The following is an 18,956-nucleotide window of genomic DNA, read 5'->3' as shown; positions in this document are numbered from 1 at the left end:
AGGACAGATGATGTAGCAGCTTTCAAAAAAAAAAAAAAACACACAAACACACAGTCCCACAATCATTAACCTCTGACCTCTATTTCCAAACTGACAGACATTTGAGAAATGACTCTCAGGCTTTACAAAGAATCTCACTCTCTGTCTTTCATAAATATCTAATGAAAAAAGCTCAATCACCGGCCAACATGAGTGTGTATACATGTCTCGTGGATTTAGTGGGATTGTAATGAAAGCCTAATCTTTATTTCAAACAGAGTGCCTTATAAAAAAAAATAATAAAAAAAAAGACCTTATAAAAAGTAAAACCACACAGAAACCACTCAGGCTTAATGCATTTGATGGCATCAGCTGAACAGACACACAACAAAGCTCCACTATACAGGACATGCCAAATCTGATAGTAAACAATAGATCTGTGATTTACTGACGTAAGGAGTGTAAGAACTGTGAACTCCAGTCAGAAGTCATGTTTAGGAAAGATGAGCTGGAGATATAAATAGAACCAGACTCATCTAGACTATCTTGCGGAGTTGCATTAGAGGGAAGATTAAGGAAACACCTTGTGTATTCTGGCTCGAGGGAATGCTGCTTGGCAAGGGCGTTGTTAATGCCTCAGTTTTACATGGAGACCACACGGGACTGCCAGTCATTCTAATCAGGCTGACTGGAAGTGAACACTACCATTTCTTTGTGTTGCCATGACCAAAGACAATGTCTTTCTATGACAGATGTTCTAATCCATATTTTGGTATATTCTGATAACACTTACTCTATTCTGTTTTCAGAAAACCTTCCTTCTTCATGAAACATGTTTTGCTATGCAAATAAACATGATTAAGATGCAAATTAGTCTATGGAGTCATCTGTCAATTTGTAGCGTCATTTTGAGCTTGCACTGGCTCAAAGAGAAAAGAGTTGTCCACACTGGCCCAAACTGTGACCTCGTAAGGTCAAGCTAACATCTGAATAAAACTCTTCAGTTGTGGTCATTCGTACCATTTGTAAATAGTTTGGTTTCATTGTGTAGTTAGGTTCTGAAAAGGAAGGCTAAATACAGTTGCAATCGATTTTCAGTTGAATTCGGGGAAACCACTTGAAGCATTCGCTGTGTCGAACTATTTCGATTGCTTTTGTTTGATTTGTTCATCGCAAACAGCTGAAAGTCTGTCAATTCTGACAATTAACCTGATTTGCAATGGGGGTTGTATCATTTTGATCGCAACTTTGTAGAAGTGAATATAATCTATTCAAATACAAACTGACAAATGACAAAACAAATCCAAACAGAGCCGGGGATACTGTTAACACTTTGCATATATTTTGTTTCCATCACTGTGATCTGGATGAGTGCTATTGCTAAAACGACTGCCTGACTCACGCGAGGCATACTCAAAGCACACTTCTGATTACACTGCGAGGCACGTGTAAAACATACCTCAGATACATCATCCGTGCAGCAGAGAATAAAAAGAGTGAAGAGATGTGGCAAGAGACAGGCTACACAAAGACATGAGAAACCATGATGGTCTAATAAATCAAGGAAGAAGAGAGAAAAAGAGAGAAAGAGTCAGTGTTGCAAAGTCGAAGTCAGTAAAGAAGAACAAATTCACCCTCGACGGAGTGCTCAATACTTTCAGAAACAGTCATGCAGAATCTTCTCTTTCACTCTTTTACCGCTTCCACTTCTATGTCTGCTTGCTGTTTACTTACAATAACAGTGACAAAGTAATTAAATCCAGGCATTCTTCCTAAACAAAAAAATAATAATGCAAACGGATAATAAAAAGCCTTACATACTATATTTAAGGATGTAATTTGTTCCAGAGCAATATGTATATAATCCTGGTTCAGGTTTAATGATCTATATACTTTGTTAATTGAAAGAAATCATTCTGTCTAGGAGGATCAAAAACATGCAGCGATTCTGTTTTACTTAAAGCAAGTCATTGCTTTCAGGAAATAACCAGATTAGTTGTGATAGGAGGAAACTTGAGGAAACACAAACAGCTGAAACACAGAGCACGTACTTTAAAAACACACAAGACTGAAGTGCGACGAATCATCCTGTGATATTAAAGCTGAATGGACTCTGCCAATACACTTGATGTACATCACATACACACACACACGTGGTTTTCCCCAAACTGTTCCCACATTGAAAGTTGAAAGCATGGAATTGTACAAAGTGTCTTTGTAATATGAGGCAGCATTACAGTTTCCCTTCACTGGAACCAAGAGATCCAAACCTGTTCCAGCATGGCAGTGATTGGTCCTCTGCACAAAGCGAGCTCCATGAAGACAAGGTTGGCCAAGGCTGTTGTGGAAGAACACGAGTGTCCTGCACAGTGCCCTGTCCTCAACTCAACTGAACACATTTGGGATGAACTGGAACACTGACTGAACCCCAGGCCTCCTCACCCGAAATCAGTGCCTGACCTCACTAATGCTCTTGTAGCTGAATGATCACACATCCCCACACTGGATGGAGCCACGCTCCAAAATCTAGTGGAAAGCCTGATATGACCTTTCACCTTTAAAGGATAAATTTAACCAGGACTCTATTTATTCATTTAATATGTTTGTCACTCAGGGCTTTCCCATGTGTTGAAGAAATCTAGCTCTCTTTCATATCATATAGCATCTCATACCATAATGAACTTTCTTTTACTATCCGGTGTTACCCAGATGAGGACGGGTTCCCTTCTGAGTCTGGTTCCTCTCAAGGTTTCTTCCTCATATCATCTTAGGGTGTTTTTCCTCACCACCGTCGCCACCGGCTCGCTCAATTTGTATAAATTCACACACTTAAAATCTGTATCCCATGTTTATACGTTTCTGTAAAGCTCATTTGAGACAATGACCATTGTAAAAAGCGCTATACAAATAAAATTGAATTGAATATCAATATTGTGAGAAATTATGTCATGATACACTTTTCTGAAATATTGCTAATATCATTATTTTTTTTGAATATTCATTTTTTATTCAAATAGGTTCAACAACTAGAAAAAGACAAAAAATAAAAGCGGCCTACTACTTATTGACTTTCGCGAGATGAATGTTTTCATTTAATAAGTAAGCACTGTTCAAGTAAGCACACTTCAGTTTGCTGTGATGCACCTTGATGCTCTAACTATAGTGCCTTATTTAGAATATTGAAACCAGTCCTGACAGTTCTACTAATTATTGTGTGGGGACGGCAGACATTTTTTCCTAATCAGGAAGACACAGTTACATGGAAACACCAATGAAACAGAAAAAATAACGTACACAGCATTCACCAGAAGTCACCGTATGGTTAATCATATTAAGAGGTAAAATAAAGAAGCTAGCCAGACTTAAATAATATCATTCATGTGCACTGCGAGGACACAACACCATGTCTCATAGCTGAAATGTTAGCCAACTTATCACTTTTTGGCCTAGTCAGTTTCCAGGGAAACCTAACCTCAAGACTGGGCAGCACACTGAAGCCTTTTCCTTTGCCTATTGTGGTAGCTAATTAATTTATGATTTTATCCACCCCTGAGTAGGTCCATAATGTACCTAGACTGGAGTGCTACTGATCTTGTTACTGATATTGGATATGAATCTGGCTGCTGAAGGATCTGAACTGGTTTGGGTTCAGTACTGGCAAGAATGACTTGTCTACAGCCTATTACATACACTTATTAGATTAGATCAAAATGTGAGAACACGGCACTGTTTGAATTCAACAGCTCTGAGCAGAAAGAGTGACAGAGTGTGAGCGATGAAATAAAAAAATATATATATATTTTTTAAAAGACACATTCCATGTGACTGTGCTGAAAAATGAGGGGTTTAACCTAGAGTTAGGATATTTTCCCCATGAGGCAATATCTGCTTGAGAATGGTGATGTCAACACTGGAACGTTTCCCACAACATCAAGTAAAGGTGCAGCTGAGGAGCAAGAGGAAGGAACAGGCAAGAGTTCCTGCAGGAAAAGTGAAAGTCAGCAAGCAGCACTGACACTCAATCACTCCATCATTCTGTATGGATGAGCAGTTTTATCCTGTGCCCCAGCCTCTCCCTCCTTCCTCTCTCTTTCTCTCGCTCTGCAGTGGGCCTGGGCTCTTATCCCATTCCTCTCCTTTCTCAAGAGTTAATCAGGGAGTGAGTGTGAAAAACAGAGAAACAGAGTGACTGAGAGAGAGAGAGAGAAAGAGAGAGAGAGAGAGAGAGAGAGAGAGAGAGAGAGAGAAAGTGAAGAGAGCAATGTTAACATTCCCACACTCTCAGTGCCTCATGTAGTCTGCATCAGAGGCTGTATCTTCAAATCCAGCTGTAGACCTTGATAAATCACCCAGGGACAATACCTGTACCTTATACCTCACCACACACACACAAAAAAAACAAGTATAAGGAGGATCTGCAAAGATAACTATTCTTCTCTTTCTTTTTTTCAAAAACCAAAACATCTACGTGTTAATCTACATGTTAAATGACCCTCATCACTTGAGACAGAAAATGGAGGCTGAATAAATACAAATGATATATGGCATAATATATCTCATAATTTGTTGTAGAATTACATTTTATAAAACATGCGATAATGCAAGTAGTTCATTTCCAGAAGGCACTTATTTGCTTTTTCTTCTATGTCAAAAAGTGTTCTTATTTACTTGTAGTGCACTTTGATGCCATTAGGTTATACCCTATGTAGTGTGCATGCATACTCAACAGAAGGGACAGCATAGAGAGAAGTCGTTCCCTTTAAAAAAGGGGAACTAGCTAAGGCTAGAAAGCTAGAAAGCCGGTCATCTTTGTTTTGACCGTAGCATTGCGAGATCACAATAAACCACAAATAACCAATAGTAGTGTACTAACAAGCCTAAAGTCAAGCTCTTGTTGAGAGGTTGTATATAATTACATCCTCCGAGTCTCAGAGAGAATGCTGTTTGGGATGCAACCCTAAATTCTGTGCCTCTTGCACTTGTCAGTTAAATTAAGTAATTGTTTAAAAGTGCGCAGCATAACCGACGTTACAAAATGTTCTACCACAAGGAGCTTGCAATGGCATCTTTCTACCAAAGAGGGCGACCTTAGCTCCAGCAGCAAGCCTGAATGCGATTTAGATTTTTTTTTTTAAAAATGCTATAGTGTTTGACTTCTTCACCCTGCCCGTGAAATAGTGCTTAATGATGACAGCGGGAATGGGACAGTCCAGAAAAAGGTCTAAATCAGACAGAGGAGACAGGGAGAAACAATGACAAACTAACAGGGAGGGAGGTGTGAAATTGAGGGTGGCAGTCTACTGAAAGCAATGACATGAGATTTATTTTATTCCACTGTCAAGGACAAAAGCTCAATAGGCATTCATTTCAAGCCATTATTTTAACAACCGATTCACTTTGCTATCCTCCTCGGTCTGACTTTTTCTCACTGGCCTCTGACTGTTAACTGGTTTGAAACATACGTGTTATATGTGTTTTATTTTAGCCTCCACTATAGCATGGTAGAGAATATAACAACACTGTTATCTGTCATGAAAACATCAGACAGGTAGATCTGTTCTCCTTACAAAATTCTACAAACCATCCCGACATAAAAACACCACAAGCGCATGAAAAGCATTTTAAAAGCTTCATGCAATAACAATGTGGCACTGAAACATAATTATGAGAGGGGGAAATGACAGGGATTTATGCTAACTTCATTAATTGTGAGATAAAAGCATAAACAGGGAAAAGAATAATTGAACATACACTGCCAGCAAGACTCACTTTACCTCAAACCGTAGAGTAAATTTTGTGAAAAAGGTACATAGAGAGAGAGAGAGAGAGAGAGAGAGAGAGAGAGAGAGAGAGACAGACAGACAGAGAGAGAGAGAGAGAGTGAGTTACACTACTGACTCCTGAGAGAGTGTTTTGAGAGAGATATGATTAGGGGCTGCAAGAGGACAGAGTGAATTCCACAAACAGGTGGAAAGAGAGAAACAGAGAGAGAGAGAGAGAGAGAGAGACACACACACACACACAGACACTTACCCTCAGTAGAGCCCACAGCAGCCACAAAACTCTGCAACTTTCAATAACTTTCGATAAACGCTTCACTCTTAAACCATAAACAAATCCCTGTACCAGAGCAGCACTCGCAGAAACACACAGTGTGCGAGAGGCTGTATCGAGTGCACTGAGTAGATCTACACGCACGCACGCACACGCACACGCACACACACACACACACACACTCCTAACTTCACTCTGGGAATGTCAGGGAGTCTGTTAGATCATCCTGGACAAGCTCCTCCCCTTTCTCTCTAACCAACTACCCTAACCAAATCCCTCTCACTCTCCTTCTGCGAGGGGCAAAATCGCCGCTGCTCTCCTCCCACAGGCCTGCCGGAGCATGTGAGAGCCTCACTCAGATCAGACCCTCTCTTTCATATGCACAATCCCATACACACTCCTGCCCCATCAGAAAATACCCCAGGAGCATCAGAAAAGACATTTTCAGCCATTGTATTTTAGCCAAGCAATTGTTCAGACTCTTGTTATGGCTGCTGACTCATAGCTGGTAGATACAGTCTGGTCCATAAGTATTTGGACATTGACATAAGTCAAAGAAAAGGAATTTTCTTACATGTCGGAGTCAGTCACCTGACCTCAACCCAACTGAACATGCTTTTCCTTTACTGATGATAAGACTGAAGGTACAAAGACCTACAAACAAGCAGCTACTGAAGGCAGTTACAGTAAAGGCCTGGCAAAGCATCTCAAAGGAGGAAACTCAGCATTTGGAGTTGTCCTAAACGGTCCATGCATTATTTTTTGTTAAACCCCATGTATTAAAGCTGAAAGTCTATGCTTCAATAACATCAAATCCATTGTGGTGGTGTACAGAGGCAAAACAACTGTCTTACTGTCCAAATACTTATGGACCTGGCAGTATGCACTAATACTGTAAATATTTGGTTGCTAATCAGTGATGTGCATTCAGACTAATTCTGCTGAATATTTACAGCTATTAAACAAATGAAGATTAAACAGGTCATTTCTGATGGTCATGTGGTTACAAGTTAAACTTTGAAATCGTCCGGATGGTAAAAATACATGAATATTTCTTGTGGGAGTGTTTACGCAGTGACCGTTGCCACCCGACGAGCACAAAAATGTAAAAAAACATCTCATGTCATAAAAAAAAATCTTTGGTCCTGAGTTGAGACAGGCAGAACTCAAAATTTGACGTGCTCAAATTTGACATGGATGGATGGATGGATGATACTGACCTCTGTTTCCATCTCACCCGCGAATAATTTATTCTTATCTACATATTTTAGTGAAAGAGATGGCACAGTGGTTCGTGTTGCCACCTCATAGCTACAGAATCTCCAGTTTTATCCTGATTTTCATGTTCTTCCTGTGTTCATGTGGCTTTTCTCTGGGTTCACCAGTTTCCTGTCACCTCCTAAAAACATACTATTGTGTGCACTGACAACTCTTAATGGCCCCTAGGTGTGAATGACTGTGAAGACGGGTGTAATGTGAGCCCTGGACTGGTGTCCCAAGCTCCAGATCCACCACAGCCGTGAATAGGATAACGCGGTTGTTCAAGTGAGAAGCTTGTAATGCTTCAGTTCTCCTGACATACAGCAAAACATATATCATTCCGTTTCATTTCAACAAGGAATTATCTTTTTAATAAAAGAATGATAGTAGTACAGTAATTCTTATTAACTGTGGCATCATACAAATCCTGTTACGACAGTCCTCCTACATCTATTCAATCAAGACTGTGTGTTAAGTCAACATGCTAAATATATCCTGTTGGCTCCTCGTGTTTAATCCTCTGAAAAGTGTGTACGTTCGAGGTACTTGGCAGCTGCTGGGCTGCGGTGTTGACAGTTGGCCTGTATGTATGAATACGGGGGGTCTGACACAGCACGCTTGATGCCTGCTTTTCTCCTTATATTAGCACTGACATAATTACTCGGTCAGGACGCTGCTATTCTCGTTAGGAGAAACGTGAAGATTTAGAGCTGACAGGAAAAGGCTTCCTGTCTGAGTCTCTATAGACTCTCAGGAGCAGAGCAAAGACTCCATGCAGTATTAGTTACAAGTCGAGGGCTTCTTATGGCCTCCGTTAAAAAGGTTACTGCATCTGTATTATAGAAACGAAGAGCTTAAAGGAGAACAACTCAGTAAATTCAATATTAATAAATTGATATGGAGTCATCACAGTGGTGGTACTGTAAAGGAATTCAAATATATCATGTCTGAACATGATACATCAGGACATATAATTGACTGAGATTACAATAACTTGCAATCTAGACTAGAATCAAATATTAGTTGATGACTGAAAAAGAATGACTATATTATTTGTATAATGGTATAAAACCAGTAAATGCAATTACATTGTTTAAAAAAACGGCAATTTGACTGATTATCATTATGGGATGGCAGAACACACCTCCCCACCCATCTGACCGGCTTATTGGGACAGAATGAACTCATAAATGCAGTGATGACAGAGATTAAATTAACCCTTAAATGAAACCTGTTGGAGGTCTCATGAGGTTTTGGCAATATTCACGTTTACTATTAATCTTTAAATAGCAAGCACAGCTTTCTTATTACCTGACAGTGTGAACTAAACGTAGATTAGAATAAATATAGTGAATGGTTAAATAATGTAGAAATAAGTCCTTTATGGAAATAAAGGTGCTTTGACGAAATACAGCCATGTGAAATAGATGAATCAACAGATTCATTAACAGTCTAGTCAATACTAGCAATGTACTGTAGCTCCAAAAAAATTAAATAAAGCACTACAAATATTGGTGTAGTTAATATTTCTGTTTATAATGAAATACTTTTAAGATCACTGAGCACCTTCTGATTTAAAATATTATTGACAATATACCTTTCCACAATGTAGACACTAAACATCATCCTTACAGAAATGTGTAACGGGAATTATGTGCTCAGTAAAAAATTCAGAGGTGTTTCCATACCAATACAAAACCTCAAAGATGATTAGCAGAGTCATGAGATCTGAACCCCACGAATTGCAAAGCTTTAACAATAAAGCACCTGTGTGACTACATTTCTCACACACACACATTTAACCTTGTGTAAGGTCAGATTAGTCATAACCAAGCAAAAATCAACCTTCCCAACACAGCTAAAATGAAACATTACTATGAGACTTTTATCCTAGATTATCTACAGCAGTAAAATCATAGCATGAAACTGTAACCATGTTCATCATCTTGAATGTTACTTATAGTACTTGAAAATGTGGATTATAATAACCGTCTATACACTGATCAGGGCAAGCCGCGACCGTACCGCTAATCTAATGCAAGTTTGTCCCAAAATGTCACTCATTATCTCAAAAATGTACCTCTAACTAGCACCTGTCGCTCATCAAACCTTGGCCAATTAACACACAGACGCCAACATAGACCCGACTTCTGTTACAGTCAAAACCAGTCCGTTCCCGAAGCGTGGAGACCCTTTAACCTCATAACACTGGCCATGACAACATACACAATGAGGCGTCTCCTTGGGGAGAGCCAACCAGTGACAGCCAGAGGGGGGGAAAAACCCTCCTGGATCATTAACGTAGATGAATATCAAGGCTTTTTTTTTTTTTTTTATCAGAATGTTCGTTATTCAGTGCTGAATATTAAATGAATTGGGTCTTTTTGGTCAGACTAAATGATTCCTTGTCAGGAACGCTTTAAAGTATTTCTGCAGCTTGGTATTGTAGTGCTGTGTCTAATTTGTGCAGTATAAACAGTCTAGCTGTTCATGATTTTATGTCTTAAGTTTTCTCACCTAATGTGGGAAGCAGCTTGTCAGTGAATCCTCCCGATCAGTTTCCTCGATCAATCTGAAAAACAAAAAGTACAAGCAGAGGATAAATACAGTTAGAGCTCGAGAGGACGCATCGTAATAACAATTTGAATGAAAAACAACCTGTAAGAAGAATCAACGTCGGTACTATAGCAAAGAAGCAAAGAAAACAAATACTCAAATAATAAAATTTTTGTTTTGGCAACCAGTTGTTCCTTGATGACTGGAGCAACTACACTGTTATTAAATCCCTTCACTGTTGTGTTGACTTCAGTATTAAATGATTAATGCACTCGGCCCAACGTAAGATTCACAAAAAAAAAAGGTGCCACTGGAATATTAATCCAAATTCAAGACAAACTGATGGACGGGGGTAAAAACAGCTTGCCCTTTTAAGACACATCTTATTCCAAGATTATCAAGAATATTAATCACCATCACAGACATATCCAAGTTTGCATGATGTGCACTGATGCTTTTCTAAATGGTTTGTAAAAAAACTGGCAGGGGAACATAACCACAGGCATGAGAGCCATGAGGGAGTTCGACTAACTGTCTAAAATGTGGAAATTTACATTCTTTTAAGTCTTTTCTCTGGCTTGGAAGTGCACATCAGTCTAGATCGTTTTTTAAACTATCCAGTCTACTGAACCTCACCACCAAATGCGAGCACCCAAACAGCGAGAAGATCAATTTTAATCTTTTAAAAAAAAATTTTAAATCCTAACAAAAACAATAATGTTCCAGAGCTTGTAGTGCTTGGACCCCTTAATCAGACAGATATCTTACATTCTGTGGATGGTGAACTTCTGTACAATTTTTGAAATATAAGTTTGTGTTGAGCAATAGGGAATAATGTTGTCCCTCTCGCATGCAGACACACGCACATATAAACATGGTTCCCAGGTGAAAATCTGAACTAGTAATTATCTATACAGAGAAGCCTAGAACACGGGGCAGCGTTTTTATAACCTGCACGGCACTGACAAGGGTAATAACAGGGTGTTTTCTTGCACAAATATTTTTATTTCCCACAGTTATCAAAACAATGTTCTCACTAACACATGACTGACACCACCCATGCTAATCCACCAAGACATGAAGTCTCAACTCAATTAGAGGCAAGCGCAAACAGAAGGGATTAGTGTAAGAGATGCTTCACAGCTCACCTGCAAAGAAATGAAAAGGTACTCCTTCAAATAAAAAGAATAATGATAATAAAAAATGTGTGCACTTGTCATAATCAGTCATTATAGTCTAAAACAGGGGTGTTCAACTTGTGAAGGTCCAGCTTAAAAACATGTGAATGGTTATTATAGTTACCGTATAATGCTTAATCATTAGTGATTACTTCATGGCTGTAAGTCATCCGTCCGGGGTTCTCCTGTGCTCTCCATGCTTCATCCGACAAAAAGTGAAAGACTCTTAGTTAAGTGTAATTATCCTTATTGAACTGTGGGTGCCATTCACTCACAGGCTGACGGCTATGAAAAAGACTGCTTATGCCATTAACTTTCCTGCTCAATTATCACAAATATGAAATAAATTCCTGTTCAGTTGATCTGCGTGTCTCCTCTACTGTTTGTGACAAAATCAGACATGTCAGGTTGAAGTGATTATGTTTTTCCACACTTGTGCTTCACATCATCACTTCTGACGAATGTCACAAACTCTAAACATCCGAGACAATCTAATGATTGAGAATAAACGTATACTTCTCTGTCCAATCGTCTTTAAACCTTCTGTTTTATTCGTTGACTTTATTTTTGGACGATCCATGTTGTCACTTCATTAAATGAGACAAGTAAAGGTGATCGGGGGAAAAAAAATCTGTGGGTGGCACAGTGGCTGTGTCACAGCTCCAGGGTCCATGGTTTGATCTTGAACTTTCCATGTTCTCCCTCCGCCTTTCCAAAAACATCCCGGTAGGAGGACTGGTGACTTTAAATTAGCTCTCAGTGTGAATGACTGCCGTCCATTTCAGGATGTATTCCTGCCTCATGTTCAGTGTTGCTGGGATAGGCTCTGGATCCATCGCAACCCTGACTAGGATAAAACACTTACTGAATATGAATGAATGAATGAACGAATGAAATCTGGGAAAACTCTCCCATTCCAAGCTGCCTTCAGCTAAACGCGTGACATAAACGCATGTGATTGAAAGCAACAAGCTGTAACTAATGATCTTGATAGTTTAGGTTTCAAAATGCCTGGAATCGCTCTGCTATGACCACTTTTTTCAGCTCTGCAACAGTATTTTTCACGTGCACGGTTCAATCTGCGGAAATGCTTTGCTGGATCAGCATCCAGACCACAGTCCGCCAGATGAAGCTTTAGATTAAGTCCTACAAAACCATGACAAATTTCTTGGTTGCAATAATAATAATAATAATAAGCTTCATTATAACACCATTACTGCAACACTAATACAAATGAAGTCACTAAAGGTGTGAAATGGAAACAGTCCTGTTGGTGAGTCTGCAGCAGAATGGGCACATATCTCCCAACTCACTGCGCACTGACAATACAAACTATCCAGGAAGAATGTGGACAGGTTTTCCACATGGAGTAGCAATTTCCTCCAAGCCACTACGGATAGGGAGTATGCGAAGAGGGGGGGTAAGTCTACAATTATACCCTAAAGAATAGGCTTATTCATGGAGGGCTGGTGAATATCAGGGGTGACAGGCCCTGGCTGATCACATTTTGCAGGCTGATATACACCATATGGCCAAAAGTATGTGGACACCTGACCATCACACCCATATGTGCTTGTTGAGTATGCCATTTCAGATTCATGGACAGATGTCCTGACATTTTCTGGTATACTTCAGAATTCATTGTTCCATCAACAATGGCAAGCCGTCCTGGCCCAGATGCAGCAAAACAGGCCCAAATCATGATACTACCACCACCAGTATTTTTAAGAAATGGGACAAGGTTCTTATGCTGAAATACAATATGTTCCTGTCTCTAAACTTAACGCTTCTCATTTAAACCAAAAATTTCTATTTTCGTCTCATCAATCCACAAAATATTTTCCAGTAGTCTTCTGGCTTGTCCACGTGATCTTCAGCAAACTGCAGAGGGGCAGCAATGTTCTTTTTGCAGTGCAGTGGCTTTCTCCTTCCAACCCTGCCATGCACACCATTGTTGTTCAGTGTTGATGGTGATGGTGGACTCATGAACATTAACATTAGCCAATGTGAGAGATGCCTTTAGTTGCATAGAATTTACTCTGGGTTTCTTTGTAACCACGCAGACTAATACTCGTCTTGCTCTTGGAGTGAACTTTGCTGGTCTCCACACCTGGGGATAGAAACAATGATCTTAAATTTCCTCCATTTGTACACAATCTGTCTGACTGTGGATTGGTGGTGTCCAAACCCTTTAGAGATGGTTTTGTAACCTTTTCCAGCCTGATGAGCATCAACAACTCTTTTTCTGAGGTCCACAGAAATCTCCTTTGTTCGTGACAGGATACACTTCCACAAACATGACACTGAAATGTGTTGTGAAGATCAGACTTTGATAGATCCCTGTTCTTTAAATAAAACAGGGCACTCACTCACACCGGATTGTCATCCCATTGATTGAAAACACCTGACTCTAATTTCACCTTCAAATGAAACTGCTAATCCTAGAGGTTCACATACTTTTGCCACTAAAAGATATGTAATATTGGAGCATTTTCCTCGATAAATAAATAACCAAGTATAATATTTTTATACTTTTATAATCATTTGATTCACTGGGTTCTCGTTGTCTACTTTTAGGACTTGTTTAAAAATCTGATGATGTTTTAGGTATATTTATGCAGAAATATAGAAAAGTCACAAACTTTCAAGCACCAATGTAAATTAAATTGATCGCAGAGTGGACTATGAGATGATGATGATGAACTATAAACTACAGGCTGGTAAATCCATTAGTCCATCAAACTAAAGGTCAGTGTGCGTAAAACAAGTGAGAGAACGTGTCCTTCATTTAACAAACTTTTAACTTAAACAAAAACCTCATTCCTCCATGCACAAACCTTTTAAAAAGTAGAGTAAATGAATGACAATAAGGAACCAGGAGTGCATTGACAGTTGTAGTGATGGATGTCAAAATATACAGGATTTATGATAAAAAATCAAGTCCAAAACCAGTCCATAAAAAAAGAGGTTATTTTAGCACTGAACTATCAATCATCACCATGGCTGAAATCTGTAGCTACAGTTTGTTCGCTGTTCAATGCCTGGATACTGATAAGAATAACAAGAATGTTGAGACATAAACTGAAATATAAAGCTTTTGCCTTGGTCATGAACAAATGGAAACAAGTTCACAGTAAGGTTATAATCTGTAATCCAGTATGACTAGCTTGCACATTCCTATGAAATGTACAGTCATTTAAACCTCACCATATTTTCACAGAGGTTCAGGTTTGTCGTCGCTGTATTCTGACCAGCTACGGTAGTCGCCTGATATAGCACACAAACGCAGCATTTAGATTGCTCCCAGATGAAGTGCTTGGTTGCAAAGTTATATTCAGTATGTGGTTAATTAGCACTACAGTGCAAAGGTGAAGCAGAGCAGCAGGAAAAGAATCAAATGACCTACAGAGCGAAACCCTGAACAGCTGGAAGTTATACTGAACAGTCAGCAGATTCCACACGACCATTTTCCAAAAAAAAAACAAAAAAACAAAAAGAGCCGTGTTTTTAAACTGCATTATAGGGAGGAATAAAACATGATGGGGCACGTCGATATAGGAAAATAATCCACAATGGGGTGGTGTAATATGGCCATATATGAATCACACTTACTGTTTATTCCCAAAAAGTAGATTGTTTACCTTTAACAGCCAGTCCAGAAGTGTTTTACTCCACTTATACCACAGACGTTTTAATTTATTAATGAATGACACATCATACTTTTAACCTTTTATAGTTAAATTTAACGACGTGGGATGTCCACGTGACAAGTGACTTCCTGTTACGTTTACGTTTACTGACCATTACACTGGAGACTCTTTCCATAAATCTTAAATGATAACATGTTATAGGCCATATAATAGCCTTAGATTATGTTGAGCATCCACCATGCAAGTCCCTGTGAATGAGCTGTTACTATAGAAACGATAAAGTATTAGAAAGAGTGTATTGCATACGGCACTTTTGTCAGAGCGGCTGTTATAGAAAATTAATCAACACCTTCTGACCACTCAGATCTGAGAGTTCAAAAGTGCTGTGGGATATATGGTTCACAATATACCACACATACAGTCAGGGGGATCAGGGAGGAAAAGTGGAAGGGTTTGGACTGGCCAATTCAAATCACCAAGACCTTAACCCGGTTGAACATGCATTACACCTCCTGAAGGGGAGACTGAAACGGCAGTAAAAGCAACACAAAAGAAAAATGCAACACTTTGGTCATGTCAGTCGGTCAAAGACTTGATGCAGTTACTGCAAGCAAGGGATATGCAACCAAAGAATAAGTGTTATTTACTTTAAGACGTATCTTTTGCTTGGCTAAAAATTGGGTGGTCTGCCACTGGAGGTGCCATGTTTTAAGTTGTTTAACACATCTAGATGCAAACATGAGGAAACGAAAGCTAAAATTCCAATCCATCATCTCATATTCATCTTTTATTCTCTGAAATCCAAATGTATTCGGTGTATAGCGAAAACGATAGAATCGGCCTTGCTGTTCCAATACTTTCGAAGGGGACTGTACGTGCTGGGGATCATTTGGGGGGCGGTCATTGACTGCATGACTAAATAAAGTGTGTAATATTAAACTAGTTATTGCATCCTTTCTACAGACAAACAAGCGCTTCTTCCAAAAGCATTTCAATGCAAACGGTACTTAAAAAGCATGTTGACACAAACTTGGTTACATAACGGATGCACCCTGAGGGCAGATGTGTGGAATGACACATACTTAAACAGCATCAGCACAGGCATTAGCCTTCAGGAAAGCTCATCAATCAGTCAAGATAACAGAGGAATGCTATGAATAGCAAACTTACTTCAGGCTTACACCATTCACCAGGAGTCACTCAGGCTTGGTACCAAAATTTGGTACCAAAGGTTACTGAGCAACATCCTGATGACACCCAGCACTTAGCCCTGCGGAAACGCCCCTCACTATCAGTTTCCACACATCAGTAGTTTTTAAAATACTTTTCAGTCTGTATTTCAAATGAATAAATTTAGCTTTTAGGTGTAGATGTGTTTAATTCTTTTTTTGGGGGGGTGTCAGGCCAAAAAAAGAAAAGAAAAGAAATGTTTAATTAAAAATGAATTCAATTCTGCTTTGTATTTCAGTTTCAGAGCCAATGTACCTTCTAAATCACACTTTTGCATTGTATTTTTAAAAAAAAACTATATTCCGAGATTTCACAATACTACTTCTTTTCTGATACCGCTAACAAAATCAAATCATCCTTAAATAAATGTCAAACCATGTTAAAAAAATATCTGTTTTAAAAACATCTTTTCAAATTTTATTTTATTATTAGTTTTAGATTACGTTACTATAGAAACATTAATATTAACCTATCACTCGCGTTACGGTCGCAACTACGGTCCGGGCCGTGCTGTTATACAAAAATAACGCACCCCTTCTGACCAATCAGATTCGAGAATTCAACCACACTGAGGTATACTATTCCATAACGCCTAATCACTGATATAGTCGAGTTTTCTGTAAACATTTATGGAAGGAGTCTCCAGTGGCAGTGCTTTGTAACAGTTCTCCATGGGACAGTCTTCAGGACTTGCGTCCGAATATACAGTAGGCGAAAAGCAGTACACCAAAATGAGTAGTATGTCCAAATTCTCAGTATTCATAAAACAGTAGGTGGGAAATACCCGGGGTGAACTACTGCTTCCGCCGAGATTCTGCACCAAGGAACCAGTGGACACTGCGCTATCCCATAAGACAACGGGACTGGCACGGAAAAGCTGTCAGAATCAAAAATGGTGGAAGTGTAAGTGCTATAGATATTAAACGTTGTCCCTTGTGGTTAAACCGTACTTGTTTAACAACACCTGAGTACACTGTTAACTTGTTTAACGTTTAAACAAGAAAATACAGTTACCACAGCGTTTAAGTTTTTGCGGTTATTATGACGTCATAGGTCACATGACAATGCCAACATGTGGTATGTCCAGATTGTATTCATACTACACACATATACCGATCAGTACGTACCGTCTCAACCGCCGAGCTGTAGGTTCTGTCACAGTACGTGTTTTCGGGCGCGGGGTCGGGGTTTTCTTGGTGCTTTCTCCACTGCGGTTTTTTGTCACAACTTTAACCGAGAGAGGAAAAAAAAGAGGCTGGTGAAGGATAGCTGCTTTAACACAAGCAATAACACAAACTAGCTCGTCTCGCAGACTTTCCACAACTTTAAATGTAACTATACATGGATAAAAGTATAACGTGTCAGTCTTGAATAAAATAACTATTGTATCTGATGGCAAATCGCTCTGGTATAAGAGGAATAAAACACTTGCTTGTTATCTGCTTCATGTCAGGCTGCATCACACCAAACACTTGTGGGTTATTTTCCTATAACAACACGCCACAAGTGTTTTATTCCTGACTTAGTAAACCATCAAATGTGTCTAGAAGCATTAGACAACACAATATAATATCTAACTAACAATTGCAAAACACCAGAAAACAGTAGAAGCCTGTAGTGGTTTGTAATTGTTTATGAGCAGGTGTGCCTTATAAAACAGTAACAACTACACAGTGATTTATATATTACAGACTTCCTTTCTTTTGAAAACAAACCAAAATATAAAAAATAGTCGTAAATGTGTGTGTCCGTTCTAAAGTAACTTTATTTACAAGTCTGTATTAGCTGTTCCGGTTTAAAAACAACTCATTTATGTCAGAAATACGTAGCTGGAAACTTGTTAGCTCGTTAGCCGTTTAACGGAAATTGGCCGCCAGGATTGAGTCCTGATTTGCACACAGTTAGGTAGTAAATTTAACAAATTTTTATAAGGAAAAATAGATATTAAATATATTAAATATACTTCCTGAAAGCGTCTCACTTTGAAATTCGTCGTGTCGCAGAAATGTATAACTCAAAACACTAACCGTTGAACATTTGTACAGTGAGCTGGAGATGAGGGAAAGATACAGTGCTCTCACGTGATTGGTTTGTTCAAATAATAATTCCAAATATGATTGGTTTAGAGATGCTGTCAGTCAATCAAAACCGAACCCGCATATTATTTTGGATTATGTTTTGTTGTCATTTTAAGTATTGAAACTGGTTGCTGAGTATGGGGGATTTATGAAATTATTTCAAAACAAAACAGTTTATTTATTCATTGTTTTTTATTATTATTTTTTTTGTCTTGTTTTTTGTTGTTGTTGTTGTTGTTGTTGTTGTTGTTGTTATTCTTTTGTTTCCAAAGTTATCTCATATACTCTTTATAATCAGGAACGCAAATGGAGGCTCATTGAAATTTGAAAGTCCTGCCACCTCATTTCTGAATGAAGAGTTAATAAATCATATCTACAGTTGAGGTCATAAGTTTACATGAGCCTTGCAGAAGCTGCAGTGTGTTAATCATTTAAATAAATAAGAGGAATTATAACAATTGCCTTTATTATTATTAGTATTATTTATTTAATACTGCCCCTAATAAGCTATCTCACATAACAGATGTTTACATATAGACCACAAGACACAATAATAACTGAATTTACACAAATGAACCAGTTTACATACGCTCGATTCTTAATACTGTGTGTCGTTACCAGGATGATCAACGACTGTTTTTAAGCTTTGTGATAGTTGTTCATGAGTCCCTTGTTTGTCCTGAGCAGTTAAACTGCCCACTGTTCTTCAGAAAAATCCTCCAAGTCCTGCACATTCTTTGCTTTTCCAGCATCTTCTGCATATTTGACCCCTTTCCAACAGTGACTATATATATGATGTTGAGATCCATCTTTTCACACTGAGGACTCATACACATATTACAAAAAGGTGCAAACAGTCACTGATGCTCAAGAAGGGAACACAATACATTAAGAGCCAGGGGGTGTAAACTTTCAAACAGAATGATTGGTGTACATTATTTCGTTTAAAGATCTTTTTTTTCTTCTTTCAT

At 38.7% G+C, this 18,956-nt stretch overlaps 1 long non-coding RNA gene across 1 annotated transcript; it reads right to left on the bottom strand.

The window, feature by feature from the left end:
* Positions 1-281: 281 nt before the first annotated feature.
* Positions 282-17,968, bottom strand: LOC108259363 (uncharacterized). The gene is made up of 4 exons (XR_001810879.3): positions 17,889-17,968; positions 17,035-17,134; positions 9,811-9,865; positions 282-4,168 (listed from the first exon to the last, which is right to left on the bottom strand). It is a non-coding gene; the product is annotated as an uncharacterized LOC108259363 (long non-coding RNA).
* Positions 17,969-18,956: the final 988 nt, after the last annotated feature.

This window comes from Ictalurus punctatus, chromosome 27 (genome assembly GCF_001660625.3).
Source record: "Ictalurus punctatus breed USDA103 chromosome 27, Coco_2.0, whole genome shotgun sequence".
NCBI lineage: Eukaryota > Metazoa > Chordata > Actinopteri > Siluriformes > Ictaluridae > Ictalurus > Ictalurus punctatus.
The sequence above is the reverse complement of the archived record's forward strand: the minus strand, read 5'-3'. Positions and strand labels throughout refer to the sequence as shown.